Source organism: Hyperolius riggenbachi, chromosome 4 (assembly GCF_040937935.1).
Source record: "Hyperolius riggenbachi isolate aHypRig1 chromosome 4, aHypRig1.pri, whole genome shotgun sequence".
In the NCBI taxonomy this organism is placed as follows: Eukaryota; Metazoa; Chordata; class Amphibia; order Anura; family Hyperoliidae; genus Hyperolius; species Hyperolius riggenbachi.
In genome coordinates this window covers 103,830,799-103,850,141 of record NC_090649.1, presented here as the reverse complement: position 1 = coordinate 103,850,141, position 19,343 = coordinate 103,830,799, and the positions used below count along the sequence as shown (strand labels likewise).

Sequence of the window (19,343 nt, the reverse complement as noted above, 5' to 3'; positions counted from 1 at the left end):
TTGTATGTGTGTGTGCCAATCCAGTCGCCACCCCGCAATCGCAAACACACAACAGCAGATATGAAATAGGAACGCGATCGCGAGAGGTGCGATCGCGAGACGTGACACAAGGCAGAACAGAATAGAATACGAGGGTAGCAAAGGCACAGCAAATACACTAAGGAGATATGGAAAACAACAACGCTAGCTAACCGCGAACACCGCACTCATTCGCAACAGTGCACGCGGTTATGCGCGATCTCCACGTGATAAGCACAATAGAGACAAGCACGCCTAACTAACCATAAACAGACAAACATGAAACAGGGGATGCGAGCGCTTGCTTAACGGTTACCTCACCGAGCCTGTAGCAAGCGCAGCGGACAAGACAGACACACGAAAAACAAGAACTAGGCAGGAAGGATCCACCGCTCTTCCGCCAGAGCAAGTGTGATCCAAGCAGGAACACAGATCAGAAAGATTCACAGCCGCTAACGCTAGCGGCTAGTGCGATCTCAGCAAGACAGAACGATTCGCTATCAACCGCCGCTGGTGACAGCGCAATCGCGACCGACAAGACAGAACAGAAGGATCCCCAGCGCTCGCACAAAGTAGCTAGCGCGATCCCAGGAGACAGAACAGAAGGATCCCCAGCGCTAGCACAAAGTAGCTAGCGCGATCCCAGAAGACAGAACAGAAGAGATAGCTGGTAGCAACCGCTGCACCAGCTATACTCCAAGAACATAGATCAGAACCATTTCCTGTCAACCACCATAGGGACAGGACAATGGCAAACAGGCAAGACAAGACAGAACAGGCAATACAGATAATACAACCTGACTGGGCTAGAAGGGGAGCCTAAAGCAACCCCCAGGAATTAACTATACTAGATAGCAATGGCTGACACTCCAGCAGTGTCCATCAGGAACTGAGCATGGAAGGGAAATGACCAGCAAAGCATTGTGGGAAAGACACAGTACTTATAGTACACGCCTCCAATGAATGTGGCCAGGCAATTTGCATGACAACGTATGCAAATTCCTCTGCAAGCAAAAGCTGCAAACCTGACAGAAGGACTCCTTTCCAGAGTCCTGCAGCATGCAGACCTGAATAATGATCAAAAGGCTGCCTGTCTGCGCAGGCAGCTGAGCGGATCGTTACAGTGTCCTAGACTCCTAGTACAGTAAGAGTAAGTAGTAACAGTAAGAAGAACTAACTAATTACAATAATCAATCAGCGATCAGAAGGAAATGGAGTGTGGGTGTGTGTACACTCAGACAGTGAGTGCACGCACGCAGGAGCTAGTAGCCTATGAACACAGTGACTGAGTGTCCTAGACTCCTAGTACAGTAAGAGTAAGTAGTAACAGTAAGTAGAACTAACTAATTACAATAATCAATCAGCGATCAGAAGGAAATGGAGTGTGGGTGTGTGTACACTCAGACAGTGAGTGCACGCACGCAGGAGCTAGTAGCCTATGAACACAGTGACTGAGTGTCCTAGACTCCTAGTACAGTAAGAGTAACTAGTAACAGTAAGTAGAACTAACTAATTACAATAATCAATCAGCGATCAGAAGGAAATAGAGTGTGGGTGGTGTGTGTACACTCAGACAGTGAGTGACCGCACGCAGGAGCTAGTAGCCTATGAACACAGTGACTGAGTGTCCTAGACTCCTAGTACAGTAAGAGTAAGTAGTAACAGTAAGTAGAACTAACTAATTACAATAATCAATCAGCGAACAGAAGGAAATGGAGTGTGGGTGTGTGTACACTCAGACAGTGAGTGCACGCACGCAGGAGCTAGTAGCCTATGAACACAGTGACTGAGTGTCTGTACGAGTCTATCTCAATACATTCAAAACCAATTACTTTAAGTACATATATAATACATGTTTTCAGGCCCGGAGTAAAGGATCACAACTGACAAACGAGTGTCTAAATAGTGAAGGTTTACTAACACGTAAAATAAGTTACACAGCTTTTATACATTCCAGTGCTAGAGCTTACGTGACAGCTAAAAATACAAAACACAGTGCATTACCATAGTAGATCACTAGTCAGTGTCTCTAATGTCAGCTAGTTCCTTGGGGAATCAGCTGTCTACTCAAATCCCCTTGTCACCATAATGTATATATATCCAGTAGGAAGTTACACCCTTATACTAAAATACCCTTCTTGGTTTATGCAGAAAACTCTGACTATTAAATAAATCTTATCAATTCCCTCCTTATTATCCCCATATAGGGATAATCTAAAAAGTAGTCTATTCTAACATCAATCTTTATCGAAACTATGTGACAGATATACCATGGTCCAACATAAACCTAGGAAGGACTGTAATTCCAATATAATATTATTCATCACTATCTGGTGGGTGATAAGAATACATACAATTTTATGCAATTATAATAATATTCATACATCTCAGTAACAAAATTGGTTCCTGAAAATAACAGAGCGCCCACAGAAACAAAAATGGTCACTGAGAGGTTGATCCTTTTTTCCTATCAATTTCCTCATTAATTCTGAAAGGATAAATCAATACTAAAAGTTACTCATAAAACCTAATACTAACTAAAGGTGTTTATCTACAAGAAATTATTATTGTCTAAAGTGAGGCATCGGAAACATTTTAAACTAGATTAATACACTACACATACATTAAGTACAACAACACACTCCAACTAGCAATGTTCTTTAGGTTTAGGTGATGTCAAAATATCAGTTCATCACTTTTCCTCCAAGCTCATAAAACAAAAAGAATAAAACAAAAATAAAATGGTTCTTGTCCGCTGATCTTCAGTAATCCGGTTTATTCATATTCATAGTCTGATGAAAGAGTATTGTCCATCTGGATGATGACAGAAGGTGATGGAAACAATCCATCCTCATAATGAACACAAATATTCTTCTGTCAAGCTCTTGAAATAACAATGGGAGTCAAAAGCCTGACGTGCAGCCTGCGTGGTTGCACTAAGTCCTGTGGGAGGCATTATTGTGGCCTGAGCACCCACAAGGAATCAAACTTGCAACAAAAGCTTCAGGTGAAGAACTTGCAGCCAGGTTGCAGAAAGCAGGGAAAGGTGAACTCACTTCTCATCCCAGATGATAGTCGGGAAAGAGACCTCACATCACAGCTGTTAGAGGCGGAGTTTCTTCCAAAGCATGACACATGAGAAAGGAAGGATGCAGCCATTACCACCACAGGAGCAGACCAGGGCATGTAGGCTCATCCTCAAAGCAAAGAATCATCCCGCTAAGGCTGCCGCATCCCAGCAAAATGGAATCAAAGCAAACAATCTCCAAGTCTTGCAGAAAAGCAGGTGACATCATAGATGAATCTTCAAGTGGACAAGTCTATCAACAACACTTGTACAGGCAAATGAGTAATTGATATATAAGACAAGAGTTCAAAGTTCATCAAATTATATGAGCCAAAGAGGTAGAACAAAAACTCTCAAAATGATATAGAATGTCCATCAAAAATTTTTAGCTTGGAGGGTGTGTGCTTATTGCAAAACTTAAATACCACATGTGTAGTTCTTCAATTCTACCAATTATTCATATAGTAATGTGCGTCACTTATTGCAATATAAACAAGTACATGTAACCTAAAATAAGTGTTATTGTTTTCATAACTAAAACAGAAATATTCTAGAACACCCACATATATACTACACTCTCTAAATATATCTGTCAGTATAAATACGTTTTAAGACTAAAACGAATAGAATCTATTTCTCTCATAATTAATCAGCATATTCTGCTATGTGTGATGTCTTTAAATGGCAATAATTATAATATTTAACTCTCAGGACTGTTTCACACCACAAGAGATTAGCTGCCCATGACATGGTGATTTTCCAGTGTTTTTGATGTGAAACAGCGCTGAGGAAACCAGATATTTCCCATTAAACATATATGATTAAACAAATATCTTACTCATTTATATCTTCATATTTTCATTTTCATGCAGCTTATATGCAATTTGTATTTTATTATTATAACTCCCTTATTTCATAAACTTAAAACCCCATCTTTAAAATCATTATCTAGCCTTGCTTAATAACCTACTTATCACTTCCCCAACACAGATTTCATAAAAAGCAACCTGCACATTTACACCTTTCAGGATTTGTGTCTGGATTTTAAGATATTTCCATAAAACCTTTCACCTCCTATCTAATTATACTGCAACATACATTTTCTTCCTACAGTATGTCTCATGGAATAAGAAATCAAATCATGGTTTTTAGCTTAATGACAGCATTTAGTTTATATTAAAAATATTTGCACCCCCCTAAAACTCATTGGCACAAAGACATTTCTTAGGAATATTCAATATCTTTGTGTCAATAGTTTTGGACTTTCTTCCATGCTTCTAGCTAAGGTAAACATATGCTCAGACTGATAAGAAAAACTTACAGTAATAACATAACTAACCACTCCATCCCTTTTTTTTTTTTTTTTTTTTTTTTTTTTACAGTAGTAGGAAGAGTGGAAATCTCCTGTCAGGTCACTTGACTGACCCCTTGCTTCAAACTACTCCCAATTACCAAAGCTTCCAATCTAGCATAGTAAGAAGGATATGGGAATGCCTGGAATTTTTCACAGCAGAGACACAAACAGCAATAAAAACCTGGAGAAGATTCCAACTATTCCTAATCTATTTAAAACCAACAAAATACAGCTTTGTAATCACACCACACTATAATACTAGATAATGACCGACTTAATGACTGTTGTACAGAAGGTATTGATCAACTGATGGTACGAGAAAAACATTATCAGGATGGTTGATCAGAAACTCCTATTCCAGCAGTCCTTGCAGCACAGACTGTCTGATCTGCAAACTGTATTTATTTATTTATTTTTTATCGCAAGCATTGATGACATAGGTAAACCAGCACTAGTGGTGTGGAGTAGCGACCTGCACCCAAACACAACACTATGACAAGTATCTCCCAGCACACACATTATGTACCACCTAGATTCTTACATGAGGTACTGCTGATGGTGCCAGGGGGAACTGAGGCTTGATATAGTGAACAAAACATCAAAAATAGTGTTTTAGAAAATATTAAATCGCATTTAGACAACACCAAACTAGTATGTCAGCTAAATTAAAAGCAATAGTAAATGTTTGAAAATTGAGTAGAACAAATTAAGTACCATGATTTAATATTTATTTGTCAAGGGGCACATACCAATAAAATGTTGAAAAACACTGATTTACCAGACCCTCTGTAACGGAAAGTAGCCATTAGCTCCAAACTAAGAGTTAATATGTCTCAGACTGGAACAGAAGGTAGTCTACAGCTCCCCAGGGTCTATAAATAGCATACCAATTAACCCTTCCTTAAAGCAGGAGGAAAAGGATTTATTGTCCCACTAAACTAGAGGTGCCCATGCTCCTTTGACTCGTGAGCTACTTAAACTTTTGTTTTACTTAACATCTTAGTAAGGGGGCTGTTAGGACCATTGTAGTCCCTCACACACTCCAATGAGTTCTGGGTCACCATGAGCCTGCTGGTTAGTCTGTACCTCTCGGTGTTACAAGCCCTACTGCATAGAGCCAAATTAATCCATGCCATGCACTGATTGTGGAGCCAATGAGTGTCATCCTGCTCCCAAATATCACTGATTTTGCACTGATGAGGATAAAACAATCTGAAACAGTCTGTATGCATGTTGGATTATTATGGCTCTGTACATATTAACAAGCTGACACATCATCACATTCCAGCGGTTCTGGAGGTGTGTTTAGCTTCTAAGGGTACAATGGTTAATTTGCATATATTCAGCAGTGATGCACTGGGAGACATCGCAAGCTCACTCCAACCTGAATTATCGCAAATTCTTTCTGTGTTAAGAAAGCAAACTTTTATTCTACTTAAACTTGTAATAATCTACCAATGTACCAGTTTAGGAACACAACTGTGTATACAGAATAGAAAAGGTAACTACGTCCACCATTACCCAGTTCGTACCCCGGCACTAGACTGCGAACTAATCCTTAAAATGTCCCTTATCACACAGTCTAGAGAAAATATCAAGGGAACTTAGAGCAGACATTTGAGATGTGTACTACAAGTGCACATCAGGGAATAAGTGTAACAAACAGCATCACAATTCCACAAAAGATAGACCGACGTATCCATGGACAGAAAGAGGAGCCAAAGAGGTTGGCTTATAGTCAGCATAATGTCCCCAACACAAACTCCATGAATCAGAATGAATGGGAGGAACAGGAAATAAAATCTTACTTGGCGGCCGCATGTCCATTCCAAAACTTGCTGATTCAGGGAGAGAGCTGAGACAGCTGAGTATGTCACAATAAAGCTACAGACAGGAGTCACAGCACAAAAAATAAAAAACTGATCCGAGAGAAAAAAAAACAAAACAAAAATAAAACATACACGTATAGCGCCTGGCATCATCCAAGCAAAGTCAGTGGACTCCATGCAGTTTGCTAATTTAATATCAAAACAACATGTTTTTATTTTATTTTTATTTTTTTTTTAAACTACATTGCAAGTAATTTATATTATTGTTGATGCAATGTAAACCAATCACCATTGTTGTAAAATAAAATAAAACTGCATTGGAAATAATCAAAAGGATATCATTAGAGCAGGGTATATCCCAAAAAAAAAAACATTATCTATGAGAGAGGGGTCACTTTTTTATTTTTATTTTATTTATTATTTTTTTTAACCTGCTCATTACTGTCCTACGCTGGGAACCATAAACACCAGTCATCCATTGGAATAATAAAATGTATGGCTATTATCAATGTATATATGTGTTTCTGTTTAACAATAAAGGTATACATATCTGTCAGGACTTACAAATGGGAGACATAGATTACCAGTTTATGACATGTACTGTTTATACTGTGTCTGATATTCTAATACCGACTCATATTTGATCTATCTATCAATTCCGGGCTTATTTCTAGTGTCCCATTATCATGTCCTGAGGAAACAATACAGTATTGTAAGGGGAAAAGTCCCCAAGAAACTATGAACAGAAACAGATATATGTCTATTCATTCATCTGACAACATACATAAACTGTTAGATGTAACATTGCCACCTATGCTAGAACAACATTGTCTTGCAAACTACAACCACACGGTTTTGTTTTGTTTTCAAAACCAGACAAACATAGTGGCCACAACAACTATAATATACAACATACAGTATACAGATACTACAATAGTCAGTACACTAAAATCACAATACATATATGCTTTCTCATATGTGGCTGGATGGTGTAATGGCTAAGGGCTCTGCCTCTGACGCAGGAGACCAGGGTTCGAATCTCAGCTCTGCCCGTTCAATAAGCCAGCACCCATTCAGTAGGAGACCCTAGGCAAGTCTCCCCAACACTGCTACTGTCCATAGAGCGCGCCCCAGTGGCTGCAGCTCTGGCGCTTTGAGTCCGCCAGGAGAAAAGCGCTATATATATGTTACTTATCTTTATCTATCATATTCTTTACAGAGATATGAGAATTACATATCCAACCTAGTAGGCCCAAAATAAAATTGTGGACATACTGAAAATATATAATTTTAAATGGGAAAGCAGATATGATACCCAATACCAAAAAGTTGACATTATGTTCAATCAATACATTTCATGAAATAACCATTTACCTTTACTCCCTAATATACATACAAAACAATCTTTGCAAAATGATGAACAATAAAACATATACTTACAAATATACTTACTTATCCTGTAAAAGAAAAAAATGCTTAGATAACAAAACTTACTCAATGCTATGTGCAGATAAAATATATATGTATATACACAAAGAGTGGAATTCTACTCAAATCTCAGTCCTATGTGAAAGCAATTAAACCAAAAAACCAAAGAAAGAAGAAATATATATATATCTCTTAAGGCAGAAGACATTTTAGGCAGCTGGTAAATAGTGTGTCTAAAAATAAACACAAGCAGAAAGAAAATTTGGTCTAAGCAAAGAAATGACAACTGGTCAGAAAAAACAAAAGAAAAACAACGTGAAGTGTTAACCTCTTAAAGAAAAAAAAAAATACCAGCTTGTCAAGTAAACTCCGTTCAATGCTTTCCAACACAGATGAAATCAGAGTAGAATCTTAGTTCAGACAAAGAAAAAGAATGTTGCTTACAGATAAAAACCTGTCAATTTTCCATATTCAAGAGAACAGGCAGGTGCGAGCACCCATGCAATCAACACAATAGTGAAAGAAAATACATATATGCACAGTCACATATTACAAAGTGTTAATAGTGGAAAGAAAAAAGCATTAGTAATTTAGAAGCAAGAAAAAGATTCAACAAAATATCATATATGTACTTTAAAGCATTTCCTACATATGTCTCCCAGAGACCCGTGGCACAATATATATATATATATGTATATCCATTACTGGGTGCTACCTAAGCACACCTTTACAATTTTCTACATATGTCTCCCAGAGACTCCTAGACATAAAAATATATATTTTCCGCAGGGTGCCCATTCAGCACACCTTCGCAAATTGTCCTCACTGGGTGCTCCCACAGCACACCTTAAATTTAGGGTTCGTTACTAAAGACACAGGGAGCTATGTGGGGACACTGATGTGAGCAGTCAGAAAAGATTTTCTACTTACCCATATTCAGCCTTTCCACTTAGATCTCCCTTCTTATTATCTCACTTCATGACACCAAGAAATGTAAGAGTCTATCTCAATACATTCAAAACCAATTGCTTTCAGTACATATATAATACATGTTTTCAGGCCTGGAGTAAAGGATCACAATTGACAATAGAGTGTCTAATAGTGAAAGTTTACTAACACGTAAAATAAGTTACACAGCTTTTATACATTCCAGTGCTAGAGCTTACGTGACAGCTAAAAATACAAAACACAGTGCATTACCATAGTAGATCACTAGTCAGTGTCTCTAATGTCAGCTAGTTCCTTGGGGAATCAGCTGTCTACTCAAATCCCCTTGTCACCATAATGTATATATATCCAGTAGGAAGTTACACCCTTATACTAAAATACCCTTCTTGGTTTATGCAGAAAACTCTGACTATTAAATAAATCTTATCAGTGTCCTAGACTCCTAGTACAGTAAGAGTAAGTAGTAACAGTAAGTAGAACTAACTAATTACAATAATCAATCAGCGATCAGAAGGAAATGGAGTGTGGGTGTGTGTACACTCAGACAGTGAGTGCACGCACGCAGGAGCTAGAAGCCTATGAACACAGTGACTGAGTGTCCTAGACTCCTAGTACAGTAAGAGTAAGTAGTAACAGTAAGTAGAACTAACTAATTACAATAATCAATCAGCGATCAGAAGGAAATAGAGTGTGGGTGGTGTGTGTACACTCAGACAGTGAGTGACCGCACGCAGGAGCTAGTAGCCTATGGACAGTGACTGAGTGTCCTAGACTCCTAGTACAGTAAGAGTAAGTATTAACAGTAAGTACAACTAACTAATTACGATAATCAATCAGCGATCAGAAAGAAAATGGAGTGTGGGTGTGTGTACACTCAGACAGTGAGTGCACGCACGCAGGAGCTAGTAGCCTATGAACACAGTGACTGAGTGTCCTAGACTCCTAGTACAGTAAGAGTAAGTAGTAACAGTAAGTAGAACTAACTAATTACGATAATCAATCAGCGATCAGAAGGAAATGGAGTGTGTGTGTGTGTACACTCAGACAGTGAGTGCACGCACGCAGGAGCTAGTAGCCTATGGACAGTGACTGAGTGTCCTAGACTCCTAGTACAGTAAGAGTAAGTAGTAACAGTAAGTACAACTAACTAATTACGATAATCAATCAGCGATCAGAAGGAAATAGAGTGTGTGTTGTGTGTGTACACTCAGACAGTGAGTGCAGTGCGCACACGCAGGAGCTAGTAGCCTATATGAACAGTGACAGTGAGTGTCCCTACGGGTACAGTAAGAGTAAGTAGTAAGTAAGTACAACTAAATAACAATAATCTATCAGTAATCAGAAGGAAATAGAGTGTGTGTACACACAGACAGTGAGTGAGTGCACACACGCAGGAGCTAGCTAGTAGCCTATAAACAGTGACAGTCAGTGAGTGTCCTACTCCTAGTACAGTATAACTACAATACTATTAGTAAAGGACAGCAGAAATACTGGTATAGATGAGAGAAATAAACAGAGGACAGCTGCCCACAGAGGCAAGGCCCCCCTGAGGCCTAAACCTGTAAGCTTGCAGCAGCTGCCTGTCTCTAATGTAACACACAAGCTACTAACTAAAATACAATGTCTATCTAACTAACAACAATATAGGTGTATATGGCAGGTGTAGGTGAGCAAAAACGCTAGGTAAATGATCACAATAGAGCACTTGCTAAGCCAAAGCACAAAGGAGCAACTCTCTCTCTGTACAAGTCTCAGGCAAGCATGGAGAAACGGAACATGGCGGCCGCTATTTATAGGGTAGGGGCTGGCCAGGGTCCCCCTCTGTGATTGGCTGCCGTCAGAGGGCCTGGGAGCCCTCTGATTGGCTCTAAGGACATCAATCTGGGCTATGACGCTATTCGAGCTCGGTACCGAGCTCGAATAGCGCCGGGTTGCTCGAATAGCTCGAATAGTGAATGGGCTATTCGAGTGTACTCGGATAGCCCATTCGAATAGCTCCAGCTATTCGGAGCTCGAATACCGAGCTCGAATAGCTGGAAAAGAGCTCGAATATTCGAGCTACTCGAATATTCGAGCTCTGCTGAGCACCACTGTCTAGGGGTATGATTCTCGCTTTGGGTGCGAGAGGTCCCGGGTTCAAATCCCGGACGAGCCCAAGTCTTTCCTCTTGCCATGTCAGGACGGGGAACATTTGGCTCTGAGGTGTAGCATGGCTTCTTTCTAGTTCCCCTCATGATAGTTGATGAGTGTGTGCTGCACGGACTTTATTTTTGCCCTAAGTAACATTTTTTGAAATGCTACTGGCAAATGTTGTGCTAGCATGTAAGGCACCCATGATCCTAGAGCAGCCCTTGCAGAGCTTGTGTCAGTATACCACCCATACATTGTTTTTGCTGGTCACAATTTTGAAGCTTTTTTAAACAAAACATATGTATCAATAAAATCTTTAATCTACCAAAAATGGCTTCAACTAATATTAAGTGGGGGGCGTGGTTACCCGGCGAGCAAGATGGACGCATAAAGACAGAGCTCTGCTCCTGACTCCTCGTGTCTCCCAGAATACAGCTATCTTCCGCGATGTCGGGGAAAAATTCCAAGACGCGCTCCACCCAGATAACCCAAGGAGACAGTGGGAACCTCCAAAACAAGCATATCCCGGCGATTTTCCGCCCAAAACAAGCCGACAAGACAGGCCCTGCACAAACCAACATGGCGCTGGCTTCCTCCCAGAACATGGTGGCGGATCAAAATGCGACACAAGCTGAACCTCCGGTAAGCACTTCTGATATGTTTAACTATATGAAGCAACTACCTACCATGGAAAATATGCAGTCATTCGCATTAGACATTAAGAACAGTCTTATGGGCGCTGTGCAGGGCCTCAAAGAGGACATACAGGGATTGCAATTTCGGGTGGAGGAGGCTGAGAGGGCGGGAGACAGACGAGATGCCGCCATAGAAGAGCTCCAGCAGGCTGCTGTGACACATAATATACATCTTATAAACATGAATCGTCATCTAGAAGACATGGATAACAGAGGCAGACGCCATAATATCCGAGTCAAAGGAGTCCCAGAATCGGTGTCTAGTGAAGATATACAATCTGCCCTTTCAGCCATCTTTAATGGCCTTTTGGAAAGGCCTAAAGAAAGCACCATTTTGTTTGAACGAGCGCATCGTGCTCTAAAACCAAGGGGAAGGGAGGGAGATTCTCCCCGTGATATTATATGCTGCTTAGTGGACTTTACACTTAAAGAGGACATCATGTCCAGAGCCAGATCACAGGACACTATATACTTTAACACCTTTGAGGTTAAACTCTTCCAGGATCTATCGGTGATCACTTTGAAAAATAGATGGGCCCTGAAGCCCCTTCTAACAGTTCTTAGAAACCATGATATCTATTATAAATGGAAATTCCCCTTTGGTATCACTGCAACAAAAGGATCATTATCAGCTACGCTCCGTGTTCCGGATGAACTGAATCGTTTCTGTGACACCTTGCTCATTCCCCTAGTTGATCTACCTGAGTGGTACAGTGAGTTTCGCCTTCCAGAAATTATGGGACACATGTACTCTGAGGGCGCTATCTGCCCGGTGGGAGAACAGTTTCCTCTTACTACTTCCAGAAAGAGAGGCAGACGCTTCCCCACTCGAAAACATGGAATAGACCACAGAGGATTGCCATCCGATCGCGATAGATCATCCAGTAGGGAAGACATTAACTCTTCCCTAGACCCTCTGGACGTAACCGAGAACACACCAGGATAACTAAATGACCCATATACCCACCTGAGGAGTCTTCCTCTCCCTTTTTTCTTCCCCCCCTTGTGCTGCTCGTGCTCTCTGCTTTTATTTTCCACTAGGTGATGCCTCCTTTTAAATCTGGGACTATAATGTCTGCTCTGGCTGAATTGAGTATTTTCTCCTTTTCCACTGTTTAATATGACAGTTCATTACTGACAGGATATGTGTTTAATGCGTACACTTGCAATAACTGTGTGGTTGGGATCTGCTGTCCCCCGATCCATGATCTTCTATGCTCATTCCTTACCCTTATGCTTTCCCTAATTTTTCCCCCCTTTTACTTTTCTGGGACCCGAGGAGTCGGGCTGCTTTTTATGGTTTTATTACTTTTCCTAACTTACAATTGTTAACTCTGGTAATTGTTTGCTCTTTCTTGTCTGTTGGTCAGTCAACTCCCCCACCAGGGGCATAGGTGATTTTTTGTTTATTTAGGCATTTGCCTATCTCTTTCTCACCTTCCCCACCTCAACCCCATATTTTCGGGGTATCTACTAGTATTGAGTGGATATCCAGGGGTATTAAAACTCAACGGCTCATTAATCTGAGGCACTTGCTTGTCCTAGGGGAGAGAGGACCGGTTTCCGCCTCTCCCTGGAGGAAGTAGGTTGCTATCAGCCGGAGCCTGGTTCTACTTAAGTTGCTCCAAACAGACCTATCTTTTGGTGTCTTTAACAGATTTTAGGGTGTCCTAGGGTGGTGACTGTGTATATACTGGGGCTAAATATAATAATGCCCTGTTGCAGGGTCTCTCTCTCTCTCTTGCTTTGCATAGTTTGGTTGATTGAATCGAGAATGGATTGGCTTCATATCACCACATACAATGCAAAAGGTCTGAATAACCCTAACAAAAGGCACTCCATTCTCAGAGAATTGCACAAGATGGGCTCAGATATCGGTTTAATTCAGGAATCCCATTTTAGACGGGACTCCATCCCCGCCTGGAAAAACAAATATTACTCTCACATGTATCATGCCACATCTGAGATTAATAAATCAAAGGGAGTCTCAATAATTATGCACAAAAGACTGGCGTTTGAACTGATAGACTTGATACAAGACAGTGAAGGAAGATTTATTTTTGTTAAGGGGAAAATTTTAGGTGAACTGGTTACTATTGCCTCACTGTATGCCCCTAATACCAAACAACTTAAGTTTCTGCGGAAAGCTTTGTGGAAACTTAAAGGATTTTGCGAGGGTCTGTTGCTAATAGGTGGAGATTTAAATGTACCCCTAGAACCATCCCTAGATACTTCAGATGGCAAATCCTCCCTTCCATACCAAACTCTTAAAGAAATGAGGCAGCTCTTAGGCTCAATGCAATTGATAGATACGTGGCGAATGCTCAACCCATCTGGTAAAGACTTTTCATTTTATTCACCCCTTCACTCTAAATACTCAAGAATAGATTTTATTTTTATTATGCAACGAGATCTTCACAGGTTATCCAATACTGATATAGGTATCAGCTCAATCTCAGATCATGCGCCAGTCTCCGCTTCTCTTCGGGCAGGCACTAAAATGGATAAACAATGGATTTGGAGACTAAACCCTTCTCTACTCTCAGATGAGGCTAAATGCCATGAGGTTAAAAAAGACTTACTTGAATACTTTAGACTAAATGATGTAGACGAAGTAAAACCTATACTTCTTTGGGAAGCACATAAGGCGTATATTAGAGGTACATTCGTTAGAATGGGAGCGCAGGCAAAGAGAGAGAGTGAGACCCTGATTGACAACCAAATCAAAATTATTAGAGCCCTGGAAATGGAACACAAGAGCTCTCCTTCCCTTTTGGATATTCAAAAATTAAAAGAGGCCAGAACAGTATTACTGGCATTACTAAATCGTAAAGCCCAAAGATCTTTCCTCTACAGGAAAAAATTGTTTTATCAAGAGGGGAATAAACCTGGAAGAATGTTAGCTAAAGCCTTAAGGCAAAGAAAGATGGAACTACAGGTAGCTGCAATCCGCAAAAGTGATAACAAATTGGTACACAAAACTAAAGAGATTGCTGAACAATTTAAAATGTTTTATCAAAAGCTTTATAATTTGATACCCTCGGGGGGTACTGCAGCTAGAGCTCAGAAGATCCAGGCCTTCTTGCAGGAGAATGGTCTGTCTAGATTAAATGATACTGACGTCTTAGAACTTGAGTCAGAAATTACAGCGAACGAGCTTTCAGAAGCTTTGAAACAATCAAAACCCGGGAAGAGTCCAGGCCCAGATGGCCTCATACTCTACTACTACAAATTGTTTCAATCTACCTTATCACCATATTTTTTGAAAGCCTTTAACGCTGTAACTCTTGACCAGGCGCACTCCAAAGAACTCCTGGAGGCACATATTACTGTGCTGTATAAAGAGGGGAAAGATAGGTGTTCGTGTACTGGATACAGGCCCATCTCCCTACTAAATAATGACCTTAAATTATTTTCAAAAATTATCGCAAACAGGCTGATTAAGTTCATACCACAACTCATCTCTACTGATCAGGTCGGGTTTGTCCCGGGCCGAGAAGCCCGGGACAACACCATCAAAACACTGGACATACAACACTGGCTTTCCCGGCGGTCGGTGGAGGGGTTTTTACTCTCCACCGACGCCGAGAAGGCCTTTGATCGAGTTGCTTGGGACTACCTTGATGCTACCTTGAGGGGGATGGGCCTGGGCCAGGCCATGATGAATTGGATTTCCCTACTATACAGTGACCCAACTGCCCGTGTTAAGGTTAACTGCACCCTTTCTGACAGCTTTCCTCTGCATAATGGCACCAGACAGGGGTGCCCCCTCTCTCCACTGATTTTTATCTTATCACTTGAACCCTTTCTTAACTTTGTTAGGAGATTGGAATCTATCCAGGGGGTGACCATTGGTTCTAAACATTGTAAAGTAGCTGCATTTGCAGATGATTTGATTTTTTATTTAACTCAACCCCTGATTTCCATTCCAAATCTTTTGAGGGCCTTTGAGATCTTTGGGGAACTATCCAATCTCAAGATAAACTATGGGAAATCCACGGCCATGGCCATATCTCTTCCAGATAATGTAATTAATACCTGCAAGGCTAATTTTCCCTTTCAATGGGCTGATGAAAAATTTACATATTTGGGCATACAAATCCCCCGAAATTTAAAGAACCTTTTCAATTACAATTTCCTACCCCTTATCTCTAATATAAGACGGGATGTGGATCGGTGGAGAGAGGGGACACTCTCCTGGTTTGGCAGAGTGGCTAGCTTAAAAATGAATGTTCTCCCTCGAATCTTATATATTTTCCAAACAGTCCCCATCTTCCTTAAGAGGGCCTGGATCAATGAGCTTCAGAAAGTCCTCACAGAATTTATTTGGAAAGATAAGCCCACTAGAATAAGAAGTTCAAAACTTGTGTACCCAAAGGAAAGAGGTGGTCTGGGCCTACCAGACTTACTCAGATACTACCAAGCGGCTCGCTTATCGAGAATTATAGATTGGCACTGTAATAGGAATAATAAAGATTGGGTCATTTTAGAGGAAGAAATGTATGGTCCATACCTGAAGTGGTCCCCTTGGTCTCTTACACCTAAAAGGGGTAATACACGCCTCCGTGAACTACATAGACACCCTCTAATTGGCCATTGTGTAAAGGGCTTTAAACAACTATGCCTTGACACCAAAATTTCCTCTATTCCTGGTCCTTTAACGTCGTTGAGAATATGCGAATCTTTCCCCCCGGGAGAAGATACCTCCTTTCTCAAAAATTACTCCAAATACCCAGATTTACTCCTGATGAATCTTATTACTAAGAACGATCCGCTGGTTATGAAACCTATGTCGGATCTAAACTCAGAGACAGTTTCACCAATTCCTTTTTGGGCTTATTTCCAAATCAGAAGTTTTCTCTCGACTTTAAAGGACCTTTCCTTTTCATCACGCCCAATTACTTTATTGGAACAAATATGCCTACAAAAGGTTCCTCAGAGACATGTCCTATCACACCTTTACAAGAATCTATTAACCCTCACTCACATCCCACAATTTCTGTTTAAGGCCCAGTGGGAACAAACCCTCTGCAAGGAATTTTCCACCCAAGAATGGTCTAGAGTATGTGAATTAATTCACAAAAGTTCCCTGAATGTCACCACCCAGGAATGTAACTATAAAGTGTTCTCATTCTGGTACAGAACCCCTTCACTTATCCATAAATTTGACGACACTGTCCCTGACGAATGTTGGAGATGTGGGGAAAGCCCTGGAGACTTAATACATATATGGTGGAGGTGCCCGAACCTCACAGAATTCTGGAAAAAAGTACAAACCCTAATTAAACAGATTGCAGATTTTGATGTTCCTTGGGAACCAGAAGCCTTCCTTCTTCATAGAATGGCACATACAGGCAAAAGATATGGGAAGTCTCTTCCCTGCCATCTTCTGAACGCGGCCAGGGCATGTATTCCCATCCTATGGCGATCCCAGACATCTCCAACAGTCAAAATGTGGCTAGATCGTGTACAGGCTATTGCTGAGGTTGAGGACCTTATCCATAACAAGGCTGAAGCTTCCCACAAGTTTGTAGTAAATTGGGCATTGTGGTTTGAGTTTAAGGACTCCAGTGAATACAAGTCTTTGATGCGCTGATGTTTACATCCTTGCCCCATGAACGGGCACCTCTGTCTTTTTTCTTAACCTTGGATATGCAAATATGCGCGCATGAGCATGACCTGGTTGCACCATTTTCAGGGTAACGTAATTCTCTAGTAGTCGCCACCCTGGATACTTTAGACATAAGGACACCCTAGACACCTAGACACCTAATTACTTCAGTTCGAACCCTTTATATAGGGTTTCACTGACACCCATCATATGATAAGGCACGCACCCCTACTGTTAGTAATATGATAACGCCACATGTAGCTGAAATACACCATGTCTTAGTGGCAGAGTTTCTGATTTTTGAATATGCGTTAATGAACCTCTTTTCTATCTTTGACTCACATAACAATGTGAGAGAAAAGCATATATAGTTCTGGAGTTTTGTGGACCAATCACTGTTACTAGTATTTCCATGTGGATGTTGTAATTTCGCAGTGTTACATGTGTGTTGTTGCCAATCTTGATGTACCTTTTATACTTACTAATGGTCTGATATTGAACCAAAGTTCGTCTTTTTGCATTTTTGTATGTACTTAATCCTTTTTCGAAATAAAAATTGTTACAAAAAAAAAACTAATATTAAGCATATCTATCACTTTAAAGGCAAAGCATTCATCTAGCCAATAGAAGGAACTTGCTACTGTTAAAAAAAAAAAATAAAAAAAAAAAAAAGGCACATGTGTGTGTTTAGTGTGCAAGCCGGGGATGCAGTTTCTATACCCTAGCTTCCATCTGGCTCGTTGGTCTAGGGGTATGATTCTCGCTTAGGGTGCGAGAGGTCCCGGGTTCAAATCCTGGACGAGCCCTTCCTTTAAACTACGTGTTGAACAGAAGCGAAAGAGTGCTCTTGCTAAAAGTAAGTGAAGAAATCAAGTAAAGCGCACTTATAGCCTGTTCCACCACTCTGTGTCCTTTTCACTGCCACTGCTGTCGCCAGAGTCGGCTCGTTGGTCTAGGGGTATGATTCTCGCTTCGGGTGCGAGAGGTCCCGGGTTCAATTCCCGGACGAGCCCTTGATTTAGGCATAGTGATGGCCTACGCTCACAGTTATGCTCCTTGCAATTTCTTTGAACCTACTACCACACATGTATATACATCGGTTGGGTGGTACAGGTCGCTACAGGGCTGCTAACTGGCTCGTTGGTCTAGGGGTATGATTCTCACTTTGGGTGCGAGAGGTCCCGGGTTCAAATCCCGGACGAGCCCAAGTCTTTCCTCTTGCCATGTCAGGACGGGGAACGTTTGGCTCTGAGGTGTAGCATGGCTTCTTTCTAGTTCCCCTCATGATAGTTGATGAGTGTGTGCTGCACGGACTTTATTTTTGCCCTAAGTAACATTTTTTGAAATGCTACTGGCAAATGTTGTGCTAGCATGTAAGGCACCCATGATCCTAGAGCAGCCCTTGCAGAGCTTGTGTCAGTATACCACCCATACATTGTTTTTGCTGGTCACAATTTTGAAGCTTTTTTAAACAAAACATATGTATCAATAAAATCTTTAATCTACCAAAAATGGCTTCAACTAATATTAAGCATATCTATCACTTTAAAGGCAAAGCATTCATCTAGCCAATAGAAGGAACTTGCTACTGTTAAAAAAAAAATAAAAAAAAAAAAATAAAGGCACATGTGTGTGTTTAGTGTGCAAGCCGGGGATGCAGTTTCTATACCCTAGCTTCCATCTGGCTCGTTGGTCTAGGGGTATGATTCTCGCTTAGGGTGCGAGAGGTCCCGGGTTCAAATCCCGGACGAGCCCTTCCTTTAAACTACGTGTTGAACAGAAGCGAAAGAGTGCTCTTGCTAAAAGTAAGTGAAGAAATCAAGTAAAGCCCACTTATAGCCTGTTCCACCACTCTGTGTCCTTTTCACTGCCACTGCTGTCGCCAGAGTCGGCTCGTTGGTCTAGGGGTATGATTCTCGCTTCGGGTGCGAGAGGTCCCGGGTTCAATTCCCAGACGAGCCCTTGATTTAGGCATAGTGATGGCCTACACTCATAGTTATGCTCCTTGCAATTTCTTTGAACCTACTACCACACATGTATATACATCGGTTGGGTGGTACAGGACGCTACACAGCTGCTAACTGGCTCGTTGGTCTAGGGGTATGATTCTCGCTTTGGGTGCGAGAGGTCCTGGGTTCAAATCCCGGACGAGCCCAAGTCTTTCCTCTTGCCATGTCAGGACGGGGAACGTTTGGCTCTGAGGTGTAGCATGGCTTCTTTCTAGTTCCCCTCATGATAGTTGATGAGTGTGTGCTGCACGGAC

General features: G+C 41.1%; 6 non-coding genes across 6 annotated transcripts; all 6 read left to right on the top strand.

Annotated features, from left to right (window-relative positions):
- Positions 1-17,814: 17,814 nt before the first annotated feature.
- Positions 17,815-17,886, top strand: TRNAP-AGG (transfer RNA proline (anticodon AGG)). The gene has a single exon. It is a non-coding gene; the product is annotated as a tRNA-Pro (tRNA).
- Positions 17,887-18,021: 135 nt separating this feature from the next.
- TRNAP-CGG (transfer RNA proline (anticodon CGG)) lies at positions 18,022-18,093 on the top strand. The gene has a single exon. It is a non-coding gene; the product is annotated as a tRNA-Pro (tRNA).
- Positions 18,094-18,214: 121 nt separating this feature from the next.
- TRNAP-UGG (transfer RNA proline (anticodon UGG)) lies at positions 18,215-18,286 on the top strand. Its single transcript has one exon. It is a non-coding gene; the product is annotated as a tRNA-Pro (tRNA).
- Positions 18,287-18,763: 477 nt separating this feature from the next.
- On the top strand, positions 18,764-18,835 carry TRNAP-AGG (transfer RNA proline (anticodon AGG)). Its single transcript has one exon. It is a non-coding gene; the product is annotated as a tRNA-Pro (tRNA).
- Positions 18,836-18,970: 135 nt separating this feature from the next.
- Positions 18,971-19,042, top strand: TRNAP-CGG (transfer RNA proline (anticodon CGG)). The gene has a single exon. It is a non-coding gene; the product is annotated as a tRNA-Pro (tRNA).
- A 121-nt stretch (positions 19,043-19,163) lies between these two features.
- TRNAP-UGG (transfer RNA proline (anticodon UGG)) lies at positions 19,164-19,235 on the top strand. Its single transcript has one exon. It is a non-coding gene; the product is annotated as a tRNA-Pro (tRNA).
- The last annotated feature ends 108 nt before the right edge of the window (positions 19,236-19,343 follow it).